The sequence below is a fragment of the Mustelus asterias genome, chromosome 11 (genome assembly GCF_964213995.1).
Source record: "Mustelus asterias chromosome 11, sMusAst1.hap1.1, whole genome shotgun sequence".
Lineage (NCBI taxonomy): Eukaryota > Metazoa > Chordata > Chondrichthyes > Carcharhiniformes > Triakidae > Mustelus > Mustelus asterias.
The window spans coordinates 3,017,375-3,038,337 of record NC_135811.1 but is presented as its reverse complement, the minus strand read 5'-3'; the positions used below and the strand labels follow the sequence as shown (position 1 = coordinate 3,038,337).

The 20,963-nt window shown below is 47.0% G+C and overlaps 1 non-coding gene across 1 annotated transcript; it reads right to left on the bottom strand.

Annotated features, from left to right (window-relative positions):
- Positions 1-8,683: 8,683 nt before the first annotated feature.
- On the bottom strand, positions 8,684-8,805 carry LOC144501050 (U6atac minor spliceosomal RNA). The gene has a single exon (XR_013499037.1). It is a non-coding gene; the product is annotated as a U6atac minor spliceosomal RNA (small nuclear RNA).
- Positions 8,806-20,963: the final 12,158 nt, after the last annotated feature.

Below are 20,963 nucleotides of genomic sequence, written 5' to 3'. Positions count from 1 at the left end.
GCCAGACCAGGTTTGCCTGAAGGCAGAGTAAAGTCCAGCCTCGTATTCCATTTGAGGTGTACCAGTATTTTACAAAGTTTCATCATGACCTCCTTGTGTTTGTACTCCTTGCATTTGTTGTAGGGGCGGCACGGTGGCACAGTGGTTAGTGCTACTGCCTCACAGCACCAGGGACCCAAGTTCGATTCCCAACTTGGGTCACTGTCTGTGTGGAGTTTGCACGTTCTCCCCGTGTCTGTGTGGGTTTCCTCCGGGTGCTCTGGTTTCCTCCTGCGGTCAGAAAGATGTGCTGGTTAGGGTGCATTGGCCATGGTAAATTCTCCCTCAGTGTGACCCGAACAGGCGCTGGAGTGTGGCGACTCGGGGATTTTCACAGTAACTTCATTGCAGTGTAAATGTAAGCCTACTTGTGAAACTAATAAATAAGTTTAACTTTAACTATGCTTCTAGATTTATATAGCCCGGGATTCCGAATGCCATTAGAATGACTTCCTGAAACAGTTCTCCTGCTACTCCTTTAAAAACTGTATCTGTTATTTTATATATTTTCTCCTCATCTTCCCCACAGTAAGAAGTCTCACAAATGCCAGGTTCAAGTCCAACAGGTTTATTTGGAATCATGAGCTTTCGGAGTGCTGCTCCTTCATCAGGTGAGCGATTCTAAATAAACTTGTGGGACTTTGACCTGGTGTTGTGAAACTTCTTACTGTGCCCACCCCAGTCCAACATCATGGCTCCCATCTTTCCCACCAACATTTATCACTTCACATGTCTCTGCATTCAATTTCACCGACCACCTGTACATCCACTCCACCTCTCCGTCGATGTCTTCCTGAAGATTACCACTATCCTCTTCACGGCTCACAATGCTTCCAGGTTGAGTGTATTTTCTGTAAAGTTTGAGTTTGTGTCCTGTACACCCAAGTCTAGGTTGATAATCTAGAAAAGCAGTGGTGACAATACCGGCCCCTGCAAAGCCCCATTGTACACCTTCCTCCTGTCTGAAAAACAACCATTCAACACCGGTCTCTGTTTCCTACCAATCAGCCAGCTCCATTCCCATTCTACCATTATTCCTCTTATTCCCTGGGCTTCCGCTCACTGACAAGCCTATTGTTTGGAACTTTATTAAATACCTTTAGGGAAACTATGAACATCACATCAATCACATTACCCTCATCAGCCCTTTCTGTTACCTCATCAAAAACACAATCAAGTTAGTTAAACACAATTTGTCTTTAACAAATCCATTCTGGATTCCCTTAAATTGTCCAAGGGATTATCACCTCCAGAAGCTTTCCCACCACTGAGGTTAAACTGAATGTTATGAGGCTAATCAGTTTATCCTTGCACCTTTCTTTGAACAATGATATAACTTTTGCAATTTTTCAGTCCTCTGATACCACCCTTGCAGCTAAAGACGATTGAAAGATTATGGCCGGTACCTCTGTGATTTCCATCTTCAATTCCCTCGGAAATCTCTAATGTATTCTACATAGCCTGGTGACTTTACAACTTCAAATACAACCAGCCTCCCAAATACCTCCATTTCTTAAATCAACTTTTAGCCCATCTAGTATCTCAATGGCACGGTGGCACAGTGGTTAGCACTGTTGCCTCATAGTGCCAGGGACCCGGGTACAATTCTGGCTCGGGTCACTGTCTATGTGGAGTTTGCATGTTCTCCCTCTGTGTGGGTTTCCTTATTTTCCGCATTAACCTTTGATGTGGCACTTTATCAAATGCCCTCTGGAAATCTAAATACAGCACATCTACTGGTTCCCCTTCATCCACAGCACAACTTTCTTTCCTCAAAGAACCCGAATCATTTGGTTAGATATGATCTCCCTTTCACAAAACCATGTTGACTCTGCCTGATTACCTTGAACTGTCATCACAGCTCAATTCATCCTTCCTTGTTTGGAAAGATTTTCATTGTTCAGACTCTCCACCGTAACACCAGCCATGAAGAATCATGTGGTTAACTCTGGACAATATTGGATCCCTCTGAGTCTAGTATTTGATCTGTTGTGACAGCGCGGGTAGTGTGTTGAGGAAATCCAAGGCCAGAATAATTGCTTGTGGTGCTGGCTGGACTGTCTACTCTCCGGTAGTGAGAGGCAGCTCGAGGCATCTGTGTCCCCGGTCAGTGCTGGAAGGTATAATAAATAATAAAGCTCAAAGCTGTATCCTTGCAGATGCTATTGGACGGTTTATGACCAGTGATTGTGGTGCAATGCCATCCATAAACATATTGGTGGAATTTCTTTATCCCAAAGATGACAGACAAACTCTCCTTCTCGATCTGTGAGTATGCCTTTCTGCATCAGTTAGGATCCTTGAAGTGTAGTTGATGGGTCTTTCTTACCCCTCCTTCATTTTTTGTGACAAAACAGCTCCAGTTCCATAATGAGATGCATCACCAGTGAGAATGATTCCTTCTGCAGGGTCAAAATGGGTTAAAAGGCGGGACGACTGCAGGCCTTGTTTCGAGTGCTTTGTCATGCTGTGTCTTCCAGTCCTATCTCTGGTGTTTTTTTAATAATACATGTAGAGGTGCCAATATCATAGACAAGCTGGAATAAACCTTCCATAATCATTTACCATTCCAGGAAAAGACTTGAACTTTGACACATTCTTTGGGGCTGGTGCATCTTCAATAGCCCGTTGGGTGTAACCATTATGCATCTACTCTAAACTCTAAATCAGTCACCTTGTTTGGTTTAAAGGTGCATTTCTCTCTCTCTAATCTTATCCAGCTTCCTGGAACCTTCTTAAACCTCCTCGTGGTTGGTTAGGTCCTCTCTTCAGTGGCTCCTGTGATTAGCACCTCATCCAAGTTAACAACTACCTTTGGTAAATCCTGTCATTAGGCTCTGCATTGTGCATTGAGAGATTGCACAGCCTGATGAGGCTCCAATGGCAGTCTGGTGTCCTGGTGCAGGCCCTTATACATATCATTAGCGACAAAGTCCTGGATGTATCATCCAGCCCCAGTGTGCTGGCACACATGACTCCTGTCTAATTTAGTATAAGTTAGACCTCTGGCTAGCTTGGCGTATAGGTCCTCTATTTTAAGTATGGGATACATGTCCAATTTTGTCACCTGATTCACCACTAATTTATAGTCCCCCAGTCCCCTCTTATTAGTATAATATTATCTGGTTTAAGTACTGGCACAATGGGAGTTGTCCACTCCGTGAATCACATGGTCTTGATAATGCCTAAATCTTCTAATCGTCTAAGTTCAGTCTCCACCTTTTCATGTCACGAATTGGGCATGGCTCTTGCTTTGTAAAATTTTGCTGTGGCCTCTGGATGCACATAAACTTTTGTTTTCACATTTTACCCGGTTCTTCCTAAAATATCTCTTGATATCTCCTGAGGACATCATGTTGGTCCCCTTCATTCATTGGGAAAATTTCTAGCCAATTCCATTTTATTTCCTAAAGCCAGTGTCATCCCATCGAGCTTGACCCTTGACCCCCAACTACAATTGAGGTCAGTTGGGTAGACTGCTGCCTGTAACTTACAGATGCTGCTGTTGTTCCCAAAGTACGTCTAGAAACCCCCGTTACCAGACTGATTGCCGTGTTTTGTAATCTCAGGAGCTGGACCCCTCCATGTAGGTATCGATAAGTTTACTCATCCACTACTGTGGCAGAGACTCCTGTGGCTATCGCCATTTTGAGCAGACGTCAGTTAACCATCAGTACGATCGTGATGGAATTACTCTCTATGCTGCGTATTGGAGCCGGAATATTTTTTCTCTATCACTGGACAGGTCCTGTTTAGCCTTGCATTTGTTTATTATTTGCCCCTTTTCACTGGAGGTGCAACACACAGCATCGCTGACCCTACACTCTGCCTGGGGATGGGTTCCCCCACAACATCGCTGAATCTACACTTCCCTCTGGGGGTGGGCTTCCCAGGGAGGGGGTAAAATTCCGGCCATTTTGATAACTCACTGACTGCTGAATAGACGTGCTTCCAATGACTTGCACATGAGGTCTGCTCTGCCGTTCTCTGTGGAAAATAGAAAGCGTTCCATTGATCCTCATCATCAACTGTAACATCCTGGAAAGAGTGACGGCCACCAAGCGGAGTAACTAAGGAATTAACGATTAACAGGAATAACTCTTTGCAGAGAATGAGAAAGATGCAACCAATTACTTCACTCCACTCTCCAGGCTGCCTGGGAGAGCCTGCACTCAGCCCCAGGATTCACATGCTGCGGTCTGATTGGCTGAATAGGTCACATGACCCTCTGAAACCTCGCCCTCTAAGGGGGCTCGCTACGACACTATCCTTCCTAAATATCCTGTACCCTTCAATATTCAACTCCCAATCCATGTTCCCCTGCCACCATGTCTCTCCACAGCTATCAAATCACATTTATTTATTTCTATTTGCACCCTCAGTTCATCAGTTTCATTTTGAATGCTGAGTGCATTCAGATACAAAGCTGATAATTTTATCCTTTTATTATTTTTACAGCTTCTCGTCTCATCCATTGATTTAGTGTTAGGTTTGTACTCTGTATTCTTTCCTGCCATGGTCTGCTTTTCATTTCCCGTAATGATACCTTTCTCTTTGGCCTTTTCACTGCTCTTTGATTTATCATATCTTCCCAAATTTGATTCCTTGCCCCCACGATTTAGTTTAAAACCTTCTCTCCTCCCCTCGTTATGCTGCTCACAGAAAGACTGCCTCTAGTACTGTTTGGATGTAGACTGTCCAAAAGGTACAGATTCTACTTTCCTCGGTACTGATACCAGTGCCTCACAAACCGGAACTCACCTCTCCCATATCAGGCTTTGAACCACTCACCCATCTCTCCAATCTGATTATTCCTATGCCAATCTACACGTGGCTCAGGTAATAATCCAGAGATTATGACCTTTGTGATTTTGCTTTCTTTCTTTTACCACCTTTTCTTATTTGCATGTTTGTAGAAGACTTTGGGATTCCCTTTTCTGTTCGCTGCCAACCTCTTCTCATGCTCCCTCCTTGCTTTTCTTATTAATTTTTCACTTCCCTCTGCTCCTTCTTTATTCAGCCTGATTCTGCTTTGTATTTTCGACCTGACATTGGGCATAATGTACTTCTTCCTTTTCATCTTCACCCTCTATCATCATCCGCCATCTTCTGGACTTTTTTGTCCTACCTTTCCCCTTCAAGGGAATATCCCTCGACATTGTCTGTAATATTATCTCTCTGAAGATGGCTCATTGTTTAGCCATTGTTTTTTCCAGCAAAATTTGATTCCAACTCTCTCGACTCAGATACATTCTCATCCCATTGAAGTTGTCTTTCCCCAACTAATTCTCCCTGTTCTGGATTGTTCCTCGTCTTTTTCCATGACCAATCGAAACCTGATGATACAACGCTCACCTTCCCCTCAATGTCTCCCATTGGGTTTTGATCCACTTAGGTCACTCATTCCCCAGAACCCGGTCTAACAGCGCCTGCCCTCTCATTGGACCAGGAACACACTGCTGTAGGAAATTATCCTGAACACACTCCAGAAACTCTCACTCCCTTTGCCTGATTCCTATCCCAGTCTGTATTTGCTTCATTGAATTCCGCCATTATAATTACTCGATAATTCTGTGTAATTTATTTGCTAATGTGTTTGTCTACATCCCTTCCATTAATTGGTGGTCTATAAACTACACTGACCAATGGTGTTCCGCCTTTTTCATTCCTTACCTCGAGCCAGAGAGATTCTGTCCTTGACCGCTCTGGAACATCCTCTCTCAATACCATCTTTAATCAATACTGCCAGTCCCCCACCTTTCTGTCTCTCCTGAGTACCTTGTACCCTTAATATTTAATGTCCAGTCCTGTGAGGTGAGGTGCCTGAAGATTGGAGAGTGGCAAATGTTGTGCCTTTGTTTAAAAAGGGCTGCAGGGAAAAGCCTGGGAACTACAGGCCAGTGAGCCTCACGTCTTTGGTGGGTAAATTGTGGGAAGGTATTTTGAGAGACAGGATCTACAGGCATTTAGAGATGCAAGGACTGATTAGGGACAGCCAGCATGGCTTTGTGAGTGGAAAATTCTGTCTCACAAATTTGATTGAGTTTTATGAAGGGGTAACCAAGAAGGTAGATGAGAGCAGTGCAGTTGATGTTGTCTACATGGACTTTAGCAAGGCCTTTGGCAAGGTACTGCATGGTAGGTTGTTGCATCAGGTTAAATCTCACGGGATCCAGGGTGAGGTAGCCAAATGGATACAAAATTGGCTTCTTGACAGAAGCCAGAGGGTGGTTGTAGAGAATTGTTTTTCAAACTGGAGGCCTGTGACCAGCGGTGCGCCTCAGGGATCAGTGCTGGGTCCACTGTTATTTGTCATTTATATTAATGATTTGGATGAGAATATAGGAGGCATGGTTAGTAAGTTTGCAAATGACACTAAGATTGGTGGCATAGTGGACAGTGAAGCAAGTCATCTCCAATTGCAACGGGATCTTGATCAATTGGGCCAGTGGGCTGATGAATGGCAGATGGAGTTTAATTTAGATAAATGCAAGGTGATGCATTTTGGTAGATTGAACCAGGGCAGGACTTACTCAGTTAATGGTAGGGTGTTGGGGAGAGTTACAGAACAAAGAAATCTAGGGGTATATGTTCATAGCTCCTTGAAAGTGAAGTCACAGGTGGACAGAATGGTGAAGAAGGCATTCGGCATGCTTGGTTTCATCGGTCAGAACATTGAGTACAGGAGTTGGAATGTTTTTTTGAAGTTGTACGAGACATTGGTAAGGCCACACTTGGAATACTGTGTGTAGTTCTGGTCACCCTATTATAGAAAGGATATTATTAAACTAGAAAGAGTGCAGAAAAGATTTACTAGGATGCTACCGGGACTTGATGGATTGAGTTATAAGGAGAGGCTGGATAGACTGGGACTTTTTTCTCTGGAGCGTAGGAGGCTGAGGGGTGATCTTATGGAGGTCTATAAAATAATGAGGGGCACAGATCAGCTAGATAGTCAATATCTTTTCCCAAAGGTAGGGGAGTCTAAAACTAGAAGGCATAGGTTTAACGTGAGAGGGGAGAGATACAAAAGTGTCCAGAGGGGCAATTATTTTCACACAGAGGGTGGTGAGTGTCTGGAACAAGCTGCCAGAGGTAGTAGTAGAGGCGGGTACAATTTTGTCTTTTAAAAAGCATTTAGATAGTTACATGGGTACGATGGGTATAGAGGGATATGGGCCAAATGCGGGCAATTGGGATTAGCTTCGGGGTTTTAAAAAAAAAGGGCGGCATGGACAAGTTGGGCTGAAGGGCCTGTTTCCATGCTGTAAACCTCTATGACTCTATGGCTCTGTCCATCTTTGAGCCAGGTCTCTGTTATAGCAATAATATCATAGTTCCATGTGTCAGCCTGTGCCTGGAGTTCATCGATTTTATTAATCACAATCTGTGCATTCACAAGAATACACATTCATCCTGATTTAGGCTTTTTATACTTTCCCCCTCACTCTGACCCAATCCAGTGACTTTCTATAGCCTACTCTAGTTCCATCAAACTCTCCTCGTATTCTCTCTCCCTCGATACCACTCTCTGATATAGCCTCCTTATCAGATAATACTTCTCTACTTCCCACTGCCAGTTTCTCGCCCCTCCACTCTGAATTCCCCCTCTGGTTCCCATCCCCCTGCCAATGTAAACCCTCCCAAGCAGCACTCGCAAACCTCGCTAAGTTTCTCCTCAAAATCTTTCCTCGCTCCTCTGATTTCCTTTTTCACCAATATCTAATCATCCTATATAGCCAGGGGCTTCTTTTTGTTATCAATCCGGAATCAACCCCCAATCCCACCCCCCACCCCTGCCCACCCACCCCACCCACACCCACCCCCACCCACCCCGCCCACTGCCACCCACCCCCACCCACTCCCCACCCCTGCCCACCCACCCCACCACACCCACCCCCACCCACCCCCGCCCACTGCCACCCACCCCCACCCCCACCCCCCACCCCTGCCCACCCACCCCACCCACACCCACCCCCACCCACCCCCACCACCCCCCACCCACCCCCGCCCACTGCCACCCACCCCCACCCCACCCCCGCCCACTGCCACCCACCCCCACCCACCCCCGCCCACTGCCACCCACCCCACCCACACCCACCCCCACCCACTGCCACCCACCCCCACCCACCCCCGCATTTACTGTTCTGACTTATTTTCTATCCCTTTCACCATCCATGGGAAGCTTTGTTCACCTTACCCTCTCCCTCCATAGGAATGTATCTTGACTGTGTCTAGACAATCTCCCCGTTACAGCTTTGCTCACTAATATTTGATTCCAATTTATCTGCGACAGATCTGTGCTCACTCCACTGAGATTGGATCCCTCCAATTGAATTTTACCCCCTGTGCTTTTCCCTTGCCGTACTAAATCTTATGATATTATGATTACTCTTTCTTAAATGTTGCCTAATTAATCCGCTAGTTCCACCTCATTCACCTGAATCAGATCCAGCAATGCTCCTTCCTTATCGGCTGGAATATATTGATCAACAATATTCATCCGAGAACACTCCAAAAATTCTTTCCCCTCTCTGCTTTTTCCACTGCCACTATCCCACTTTAAATGTGGAGAATTAAAATCCCCAATTATAGCTCCTGTATAATTCTTGCCCCAGAAAATCTTCTCCTCTGATTCTTTCCCACGATTTGGTGAAAGTCATTAAGTAGTTGGCGATAGCTGAGCCATTTGTGTGTTACAAAACCACCAGAACCTCTTCCATCCTTGCCAAGGGAGTGTTAACCATCAGTCTTTTCATCGCACAGAAGAGCTCTGTATGTATTTATGTAAATGGAGCCAAGCCTGTCCTGATGCTCCCCGTGTTTACTTAACTGCTCACTACCAATATTCAGGAGGTCTTGTGGCGCAGTGTATAGTGCCCTGTCTATGGGCAGCACGGTGGCGCATTGGTAGTGCCCTGTCTATGGGCAGCACGGTGGCGCATTGGTAGTGCCCTGTCTATGGGCAGCACGGTGGCACATTGGTAGTGCCCTGTCTATGGGCAGTATGGTGGCACAGTGGATAGTGCCCTGTCTATGGGCGAAAAGCTCAAGGTTAAAATCCCACCCCAGGATTTAATGGCCAAGGAAAGTGCGTACATAACACAGGTAAATAGATTGAGTATCAATCTGCAAATCTTTCAAATACATGCCAATCATAGAATCCATAGAGTGCAGAAAGAGGCCATTCGACCCATCGAGTCTGCATCAGAACCAACAGAACATCTTACTCAATCCCACCCCATGCCCTGTCCCCGTAACCCTGCGCATTTACCACAGCTAATCCACCTAAACTATACATCCTAGGACACTAAGGGGTAATTTAGCACGGCCAATCCACCTGACTGCACATCTTTGGACTGTGGGAGGAAACCGGAGCACCCGGAGGAAACCCACGCAGACATGGGGAGAATGTGCAGACTCCCACAGACAGTGACCCAAGCCAGGAATTGAACCTGGATCCCTGGCGCTGTGAGGCAGCAATGCTACCACTGTGTCAAAGGGGCACCCTAATGGGATGGGAAGAAAGCTGGAGCCTCTACCAGCACTGTCCAAAGCTCCAGTCTCCAACCAGAATGAGAAAGTGGGTGTTTCCATGACAGCTCAGACTCCGTGAGTGAACACAAGCCACATCAGCAGCAGCACAGAGGAACATCACGGATTTGGGATAGCGGAGGGCCATTGCTCTCCAGGAAGCCTTTGGGAAAGGAGGAAAGTGGAATCAGTGAAAGATTCTTATACATATCAGAACTGTCAGAATCATGCAGATTCCATATTCACACGTCACAAATGTCCAGCGTCAGACACTCAGAACAGGATCCAGCTGACGATGGGATCTGGCTGGTTTGACTGCGTTCTGAGTGAGGGAGTGGGTAACACTCAGTCATTCCATTCTGAGAGGGAGAACATTGAAAGAAGAATCACAGACAAAGGTTAAGGTTAAAGGTGGCAACGAGAGTGTAGGGAGGGAACGGGTGTGATTCTGGTGTAAGTGGCCAGATACTCTCGAGAGAAAGAATTACATTTCTATAGCACCTTTCACAACAGGATGGCCGAATGGAAAATGTTTGAGTATTGTCATTGTTGTAATTTAGGAAACTCATTTTGTACAGAGTAAGCTCCCACAAACGGCAATGTAAAACAACCAGTTAATCTGTTTTGCTCTTGTTGGTGGAAGGATAAATATTCACCAGCACACTGGGGATAATGTTTTACCATGCACCACAGAGCAACGCGTGCCCTGTCGGTATAAAGGCATAGCCTGGCATTGTTACCTGGAGAGAGTGGACTGTGACACAGCATGCTCACTCTCACCCAGTCCACCGTTCAATACATCCAACAGCAGCAAGATAGATTTTCTGCACAGTATTCCAATTGCATCAAATGGTTGTCATAAGACCATAAGATGTCGGAGTAGAATTAGGCTATTCGATTCGGCTAAGCGATCCCACAACCATCGGATCAGATCTAAGCTCTGCAGTGCTGCCACATCCAGTTGTGAATGGTGGTGGACAATTAAACAACTCACTGGAGGAGGAGGTTCCACAAATATCCCCATCCTCAATGATGGAGGAGCCCAGCACATCAGTGCAAAAGATAAGGCTGAAGCGTTTGTAGCAATCTTCAGCCAGAAGTGCCGAGTGGATGATCCATCTCGGCCCCCTCCAGTGGTCCCCAGCATCTCAGATGCCAGCCTCCAGCCAATTCGATTCACTCCACGTGATATCAAGAAATGATTGGAGGCACTGGATACTGCAAAGGCAATGGGCCCTGAAAATATTCCGGCAATAGTAATGAAGACTTGTGCTCCAGAACTTGCCACTCCCCTAGCCAAGCTCTTCCAGGACAGCTACAACACTGGCATCTACCCGACAATGTGGAAAATTGCCCAGGTATGTCCTGTACACAAAAAGCAGGACAAATCCAACCCGGCCAATTACCGCTCTATCAGTCTACTCTCGATCATCAATTTTGATTTGATTTGATTTATTATTGTCACATGTATTAACATACAGTGAAAAGTATTATTTCTTGTGTGCTATACAGACAAAGCATACCGTTCATAGAGAAGAAAACAAGAGAGTGCAGAATGTAGTGTTACAGTCATAGCTGGGGTGTAGAGAAAGATCAACTTAATGCAAGGTAAGTCCATTCAAAAGTCTGACAACAGCAGGGAAGAAGCTGTTCTTGAGTCGGTTGGTACGTGACCTCAGACTTTTGTATCTTTTTCCCGAAGGAGGAAGGTGGAAGAGAGAATGTCCGGGGTGTGTGGGGTCCTTAATTATGCTGGCTGCTTTTCCTGAGGCAGCGGGAATTGTAGGCAGAATCAATGGATGGGAGACTGGTTTGCGTGATGGATCAGGCTATATTCACAACCTTTTGTAGTTCCTTGCGGTCTTGGGCAGAGCAGGAGCCATACCAAGCTGTGAAAGAATGCTTTCTATGGTGCATCTGTAAAAGTTGGTGAGAGTCATAGCTGACATGCCAAATTTCCTTAGTCTTTTGAGAAAGTAGAGGCGTTGGTGGGGCTTTCTTAACTATAGTGTTGGCTTGGGGGGACCAGGACAGGTTGTTGGTGATCTGGACACCTAAAACCTTGAAGCTCTCGACCCTTTCTACTTCTTCCCCATTGATGTAGACAGGGGCATGTTCTCCTTTACGCTTCCTGAAGTCGATGACTATCTCCTTCGTTTTGTTGACATTGAGGGAGAGATTATTGTTGCTGCACCAGTTCACCAGGTTCTCTATCTCATTCCTGTACTCTGTCTCGGCATTGTTTTAGATCCAACCCACTACAGTGGTGTCGTCAGCAAACCTGAAAATCGAAGTGGAGGGGAATTTGGCCGCACAGTCATAGGTGTATCAGGAGTATAGTAGGGGCTGAGAACAGCTTTGTGGGGCACCAGTGTTGAGGATGATCGTGGAGGAGGTGTTGTTGCCTATCCTTACTGATTGTGCTCTGTGGGTTAGCAAGTTCAGGATCCAGTCGCAGAGGGAGGTGCCGAGACCCAGGCCACGGAGTTTGGAGATGAGATCCGTGGGAATAATGGAGTTGAAGGCTGAGCTGTAGTCAATAAATAGAAGTCTGACATTTTGGTGTCCTTGTTATCTAGGTGTTCCAGGGTTGAGTGCACGGCCAGGGAAATGGCATCTGCTGTGGACCTGTTGTGGCGGTAGGCAAACTGTAGTGGATGCAGGTAGTCCAGGAGGCTGGAACTGATTCGTGCCATACAGGACATTGGTAAGGCCACACTTGGAATACTGTGTACAGTTCTGGTCACCCTATTATAGAAAGGATATTATTAAACTAGAAAGAGTGCAGAAAAGATTTACTAGGATGCTACCGGGACTTGATGGTTTGAGTTATAAGGCGAGCCTGGATAGACTGGGACTTTTTTCTCTGGAGCGTAGAAGGCTGAGGGGTGATCTTATAGAGGTCTATAAAATAATGAGGGGCACAGATCAGCTAGATAGTCAATATCTTTTCCCAAAGGTAGGGGAGTCTAAAACTAGAGGGCACAGGTTTAAGGTGAGAGGGGAGAGATACAAAAGTGTCCAGAGGGGCAATTTTTTCACACAGAGGGTGGTGAGTGTCTGGAACAAGCTGCCAGAGGTAGTAGTAGAGACGGGTACAATTTTATCTTTTAAAAAGCATTTAGATAGTTACATGGGTACGATGGGTATAGAGGGATATGGGACAAATGCGGGTAATAGGGATTAGCTTAGGGGTTTTAAAAAATAAGGGCAGCATGGACAAGTTGGGCCGAAAGGCCTGTTTCCATGCTGTAAACCTCTATGACTCTATGACTAACCTTTCGAAGAACTTCATAATGATGGATGTCAGAACCACCAGCCAACAGTCATTAAGGCATGCTGCTTGGTTTTTCTTAGGTACCAGAATGATGGTCGTCTTCTTGAAGCAGCTAGAGACCTCAGATTGTTGTAAAGAGAGGTTGAAGATGTCTGTGAATACCCCCGCCAGCTGATCCGCGCAGGATCTGAGTGCTCATCCGGGTACCCCATCCGGGCCAGTCGCTTTCCATGGATTGACCTTCAAGAAAGCTGCTCTGACATCTGCAATGGTGACCCCAGATACAGGTTCATCCAGGGCTTCCAGAGTGGAGGGCATGCTCTCGCTGACCTCTTGTTCAAAACGGGCGTAGAACGCATTGAGCTCATCAGGGAGGGGTGCGTTGGAGCCGGCAATTTTACATGCCTTCATCTTGTAGCCTGTTATGTCTTGCAGACCTTGCCATAGTTGGCGGGGGTTGGTGTGGTTAGCCTGTGACTCTAGCTTGGTCCGTTACTGTCTTTTGGCATCTTTGATGGATCTCCTTAGATCGTATCTGGCTTTCTTGTATTGGTCAGGGTCGCCTGACTTGAATGCCTCAGACCTGGACTTCAGCAAGCAGTGGATATCCCTGTTCATCCATGGTTTCCGGTTGGGGAACATGCGGATTTGCTTCTTTGACACACAGTCTTCGACACACTTACTAATGAAGTCAGTTACTGTAGTGGCGTACTCGTTCAGGCTGGCCGCAGAGTTTTTAAATACTGACCAGTCCACTGACTCTAAGCAGCCCAAGTAAAGTGATGGAAGGGGTCATCAACAGTGCTATCGAGCAGCACCTGCTCAGCAATAACCTGCTCAGCTACACCCAGTTTGGGTTTCGCCAGGGTCACTCAGCTCCTGACCTCATTACAGCCTTGGTTCAAACATGGACAAAAGAGCTGAATTCCAGAGGTGAGGTGAGAGTGACAGCCCTTGACCTCAAGGCCGCATTTGACCGAGCGTGGCATCAAGGAGCCCTAGCAAAACTGGAATCAAAGTGTATCGGAAGCAAACTCTCCGCTGGTTGGAGTCATACCTGGTACAGAGGAAGATGGTTGTGGTTGTGGAGGGTCAGTCATCTCAGCTCCACAACATCTCTGCAAGAGTCCCTCAGGGTAGTGTCCTAGGCCCAACCATCTTCAGCTGCTTCATCAATGACCTTCCCTCCATCATAAGGTCAGAAGTGGGGATGTTCGCTGATGATTGCACAATGTTCAGCACCATTCGTGACTCCTCAGATATTGAAGCAATCCACGTTCAAATGCAACAAGACCTGGACAATATCCAGGCTTGGGCTGAGAAGTGGCAAGTAGCATTCGTGCCATACAAATGCCAGGCAATGACCATCACCAATAAAAGACATTCTAACTACCATTCCTTGACATTCAATGGTGTTACCATCACTGAATCCCCCACTGTCAACATCCTTGGGGTTACCATTGACCAAAAACTCAACTGGACTCACTACATAAACACAGTGGCTACAAGGTCAGGTCAGAGGCTGGGAATCCTGCAGCGAGTAACTCACCTCTTGACTCCCCAGAGCCTGTCCACCATCTATAAGGCTCAAGTCAGGAGTGTGATGGAATACTCCCCACTTGCCTGGATGGGTGCGGCTCCAACAACACTCAAGAAGCTCGACACCATCCAGGACAAAGCAGCCCGCTTGATTGTAACCACATCTACAAACATTCAATCCCTCCACCACCGACGCTCAGTAGCAGCAGTGTGTACTATCTACAAGATGCACAGCAGCAATTCACCAAAGATCCTTAGACAGCACCTTCCAAACCGACGACCACTCCCATCTAGAAGGACAAGGGCAGCAGATAAATGGGAACACCACCAGCTGCAAGTTTCCCTCCAAGCCACTCACCATCCTGACTTGGAAATATATCGGCCGTTCCTTCACAGTCATTGGGTCAAAATCCCAGAATTTCCTCCCTAACAGCATTGTGGGTCAACCCACAGCAGATGGACTGCGGCGATTCAAGAAGGCAGCTCACCACCACCTTCTCAAGGGCAACTTGGGATGGGCAATAAATGCTGGCCAGCCAGCGACGCCCATGTCCCATGAATTAGTTGTTAAAAAATTTGGCCCATCGAGTCTGCTCCGCCATTTAATCATGGTTGATACGTTTCTCAGCCCCATTCTCCCGCCTTTTCTCCATAACCTTTGAATCCCCTTACCAATCAAGAACCTATCTATCTCTGTCTTAAATACACTCAATGACCTGGCCTCCACAGCCTTCTGTGGCAATGATCTCCGCAGATTCACCACCCTCTGGCTGAAGAAATTCCTCCTCATCTCGGTTCTAAAGGGTCATCCCTTTACTCCGAGGCTGTGCCCTCAGATCCTAGTCACTCCTACTACTGGAAACATCTTCCCCACGTCCACTCTATTCAGGCCCCGCAGTATCCTGTAAGTTTCAATAAGATCCTCCCCTCATCCTTCTCAACTCCAATGAGGACAGACCCAATGTCCTCAAACGCTCCTCATACATTAAGCTTTTTACTCCTGGGATCATTCTTGTGAACCTCCTCTGGACCCTCTCCAAGGCCAGTCCATCCTTCCTTAGATACCGGGCCCAAAATTGCTCACACTGTAATATTGTATAGTCTTCTCACTGGTAGATTCCTGGGTTCCTTGACAACGGAGGCTCACTCTGTACTGTATCTGCAAGCATTATTATTGTGTTTTACTCAGTGACTCCAAAAATAAGGGGTTTATATTTCATATTTCAGAACCTCAGGACATTATATGGTTTCTAGCCGATTAAATGCCTTTGCAGGGCAGTGACTATTATTTTGTAGGAAATGTGGTGGCCAATTTGTACACAGCAAGATCCCACATCAGCAATGCAATAAAGACCAGATCATCCGTACCTGTGATTTAGGTTTCAGGATACATACCGGTTAGGACACTGGGACAACTCCCTGCTCTTAGGAACAGGAGGAGGCCATTCAGCTATTCAATAAGATCATGACTGATCTACTGCCGAACTCCATTTACCCATCTTTGCCTCATATCCCTTAATATTTTTAACTAACAGAAATCTATCAATTTCTGTTTTAAAATTCACAATTGATCTCGCCTCACTTGCATTTGCGAAGGGGAGCTCTTCGTAAGGTTGTCATGGGATCTCTTACTTCCATCTTTGAGGGCAGAAAGAGACGTTTCATGTCTCATCCCAAGATGGCACCGCTGGCAGTGCAGCACTCCCTTGGTAGGACACTGGCATGACAGGCGAGATTCTTGTGTTCAATTCTCTGGAATGAGACTTGAAGCCACAGCTTTCTGACTCAGTGACGGGAGTGTTCGTCGCTGAGGTCCATTGTGAGGCCTCAGCAGCCCTGCAGCCAGTCAGCCAGGGCTGGGGATGGATCCCGGGGGCAACGCCAGGCTTCCCACTGGCACTGGCTCCCAGGATCTGCTTCTCACTGAGGCAGAACTGAAAATAAATGTGAGTCAGACGAGGGTTAACGTGACTGAAAGGCAGGGATGTGCCAGTTGCTGAAAGGACATTGCTGGCCTGTGATCTGAACTTTTAATTGATATTATTGAAGCAGGAAGGAGTTTAACTTGAGGGCACAAAGCAACTGACGGATTTCACAGTGCCAAGTCCAACTGACCAGGTGTAACCGATAGCCCATGGTCATCAAGCGAGTCCAACACATTCTGAGGCACAGGCTCGGAGGTGCCAAGTCTTGTGCTATCTGTGTGTGTCCGGCATCCTTCACTGTAACCGTCTGTGTTGTCACAAGATCCATGTGTTGTGTGGGAATGGTCCTGGTCAGAACAATGTAAATCTCCACAAGGTCAGCTCAAAGACATGCACAATCATTAGTGCTCCAGACACGGACAGCATACAGAGTCACCCGGACATGGAAACACATGCGTGTGCACTAACATACACACATGTATGTATACACATGCAATCACACACATGCACACCTAAGAGTGCATACACACACAGCACTTTCACAGACTGTAACCAGGAATCAATTCTGGAATGACTAAAAGGCCCTGATTCAGCCTGTCTGCTGTTGCTCTGTGCTGGAACTGGGCTGCCCTGTTGGTTCCAAGTTTAATAAAGCAGTTTCCAGTTATTTATGGGGGATGCAGACCATGGTGACCTTGTACTCGCTCTCAACTGTGATAAATAATGGCTGGTCAGTGCGATATAGACAGGAAGGAGTGGGGGAGGGAGCTCCAGCACGCAGTAAGTGGCAGTCAGATCACTGCTGTCATTCCCAGTCTCCAAAGTTTCATGCTAACCCTATTTAAAGGAGTCATGGTCATTGCTGCAGAGAATGCAGAATAAAAACCTGCCATTTATATCTCCATTCACCCCCTTGTAGCGAGGAACAGTCGGCTCCTCCAGCTCACACTGGCATTCAGACCTGATCAAACCCAGAAATGTATTTGAACTCCATCCAACTGCCTGGGTTCCAATTCCTTTCATATCTTTATCCAGCAAAACGCTATCAATCTGAGGTTTAATTTGCCATCTGAACCTGCTGTTTGGGAGTGAGTTCAACACTCCGACCACCCTTTACAGAAAAAAATACTTCTCTGTGAATGGCCTGATCTCGTTATCCTGGTCTCCTCCATCAATAGGAAAAAGTTTCTCTCTAACTCTGCCATCCATTCCTTTCAAAACTCTAAAACCCTCAATCAAAGCATCCCTTCACCTTGGATATTCCGCACAGTCCATGACAACTGGCCTTCTGTACAGGAGTCAATGGGATAGGTGTAGGTTAACAGCAGGCTATTCAGCCGTGTGTGTGTCTGCATGTGTTTGGCTGTGTATGAGCCGGCATGTTAATTTGTGTGTTTGCATGTTTTTATCCCTTGTGTGTCTGCTTGTCTGTGTGTCTGTGTGTGCATCTGCATGTATGTGTCTAGGTATGTATGTCTGTTTTGTGCCTGCATGTTTGTATAGGTGTGTACGTGATGTGTGTGTGTATGTGTGCATGTGCATGTGTGTGTGTGAGCTGTACTCTGAATCTAACCCCGTGCTGTACCTGTCCTAGGAGTGTTTGACGGGGACAGCGTAGAGAGAGCTTTACTCTGTATCTAACCCCGTGCTGTACCTGTCCTGGGAGTGTTTGATGGGGACAGCGTAGAGGGAGCTTTACTCTGTATCTAACCCCGTGCTGTACCTGTCCTGGGAGTGTTTGATGGGGACAGTGTAGAGGGAGCTTTACTCTGTATCTGACCCCATGCTGTACCTGCCCTAAGGGTGTTTGATGGGGACAGTGTAGAGGGAGCTTTACTCTGTATCTAACCCCGTGCTGTACCTGTCCTGGGAGTGTTTGATGGGGACAGCGTAGGGGGAGCTTTCCTTGGTATCTAACCCCGTGCAGTACCTGTCCTGGGAGTGTTTGATGGGGACAGCGTAGAGGGAGCTTTCCTTGGTATCTAACCCCGTGCAGTACCTGTCCTGGGAGTGTTTGATGGGGACAGTGTAGAGGGAGCTTTACTCTGTATCTAACCCCATGCTGTACCTGCCCTAAGGGTGTTTGATGGGGACAGTGTAGAGGGGGCTTTACTCGTATCTAACCCCGTGCTGTACCTGTCCTGGAAATGTTTGATGGGGACATAGAACATAGAACATAGAACATAGAAAGCCACAGCACAAACAGGCCCTTCGGCCCACAAGTTGCGCCGATCACATCCCCACCTCTAGGCCTATCTATAGCCCTCAATCCCATTAAATCCCATGTACTCATCCAGAAGTCTCTTAAAAGACCCCAACGAGTTTGCCTCCACCACCACCGACGTCAGCCGATTCCACTCACCCACCACCCTCTGAGTGAAAAACTTACCCCTGACATCCCCCCTGTACCTACCCCCCAGCACCTTAAACCTGTGTCCTCTCGTAGCAACCATTTCAGCCCTTGGAAATAGCCTCTGAGAGTCCACCCTATCCAGACCCCTCAACATCTTGTAAACCTCTATCAGGTCACCTCTCATCCTTCGTCTCTCCAGGGAGAAGAGACCAAGCTCCCTCAACCTATCCTCATAAGGCATGCCCCCCAATCCAGGCAACATCCTTGTAAATCTCCTCTGCACCCTTTCAATGGCTTCAACATCTTTCCTGTAATGAGGTGACCAGAACTGCGCGCAGTACTCCAAGTGGGGTCTAACCAGGGTCCTATAAAGCTGCAGCATTATCTCCCGACTCCTAAACTCAATCCCTCGATTAATGAAGGCCAGTACGCCATACGCCTTCTTGACCGCATCCTCCACCTGCGAGGCCGATTTAAGAGTCCTATGGACCCGGACCCCAAGGTCCTTCTGATCCTCTACACTGCTAAGAATGGTACCCTTCATTTTATACTGCTGCTCCATCCCATTGGATCTGCCAAAATGGATCACTACACACTTATCCGGGTTGAAGTCCATCTGCCACTTCTCCGCCCAGTCTTGCATTCTATCTATGTCTCGCTGCAACTTCTGACATCCCTCCAAACTATCCACAACACCACCTACCTTGGTGTCGTCAGCAAACTTACCAACCCATCCCTCCACTTCCTCATCCAGGTCATTTATGAAAATGACAAACAGCAAGGGTCCCAGAACAGATCCCTGGGGCACTCCACTGGTCACTGACCTCCATGCAGAGAAAGACCCCTCCACAGCCACTCTCTGCCTTCTGCAGGCAAGCCAGTTCTGGATCCACAAGGCAACAGCCCCTTGGATCCCATGCCCTCTCACTTTCTCAAGAAGTCTTGCATGGGGGACCTTATCGAACGCCTTGCTGAAGTCCATATAGACCACATCCACCGCTCTTCCTTCGTCAATGTGCTTGGTCACATTTTCAAAGAACTCAACCAGGCTCGTAAGGCACGACCTGCCCCTGACAAAGCCGTGCTGACTACTTTTGATCATACTAAACTTCTCTAGATGATCATAAATCCTGTCTCTCAGGATCCTCTCCATCAACTTACCAACCACTGAGGTTAGACTCACCGGTCGGTAATTTCCCGGGCTGTCCCTGTTCCCTTTCTTGAATATAGGGACCACATCCGCAATCCTCCAATCCTCCGGAACCTCTCCCGTCTCCATCGACGATGCAAAGATCATCGCCAAAGGCTCCGCAATCTCCTCCCTCGCCTCCCACAGTAACCTGGGGTACATCCCATCCGGTCCCGGCGACTTACCAACCTTGATGCCATTCAATAGTTCCAACACATCCTCTTTCTTTATGTCCACATGCTCGATCCTTTCTGTCCTCCGCAATCCAGCAGTACAACCACCCAGATCCCTTTCCACCGTGAATACCGAGGTAAAGTATTCATTAAGCACCTCCGCCATTTCTAACGGTTCCGCACAAACTTTTCCCCCTTCACCTTTTAAGGGTCCTATGCCTTCACATCTCAATGCCTTCACATCTCAATGTAGAGGGAGCTTTACTCTGAACAGTGTAGAGGGAGCTTTACTCTGGGACAGTGTAGAGGGAGCTTTACTCTGTATCTACATGGACTTTAGCAAGGTCTTTGACAAAGTACCACATGGTAGATTGTTGCTTAAGGTTAAATCTCACAGGATCCAGAGTGAAGTAGCCAGTTGGATACAAAATTGGCTTGATGACAGAAGACAGAGGGCAGTTGTAGAGGGTTGGTTTTCAAACTGGAGGCCTGTGACGAGCGGTGTGCCTCAGGGATCAGTGCTGGGCCACTGTTATTTGTCATTTATATTAATGATTTGGATGAGAATTTAGGAGGCATGGAACAAAGACAAAGAACAAAGAAAATTACAGCACAGGAACATGCCCTTCGGCCTCCAAGCCTGCACCGACCATGCTGCTCGACTGAACTAAAACCCCTTACCCTTCCGTGGACCATATCCCTCTATTCCCAGCCTATTCATGTTTTTGGCAAGACGAGCATATCTGCTTCCACTACCTCCCCCGGCAGCGAGTTCCAGGCACCCACCACCCTCTGTGTAAAATCTTGCCTCGTACATCTCCTTTAAACCTTGCTCCTCGCACCTTAAACCTGTGCCCCCTAGTAATTGACTCTTCCACCCTGGGAAAAAGCTCCTGACTGGAAGCATGGTTAGTAAGTTTGCAGATGACATCAA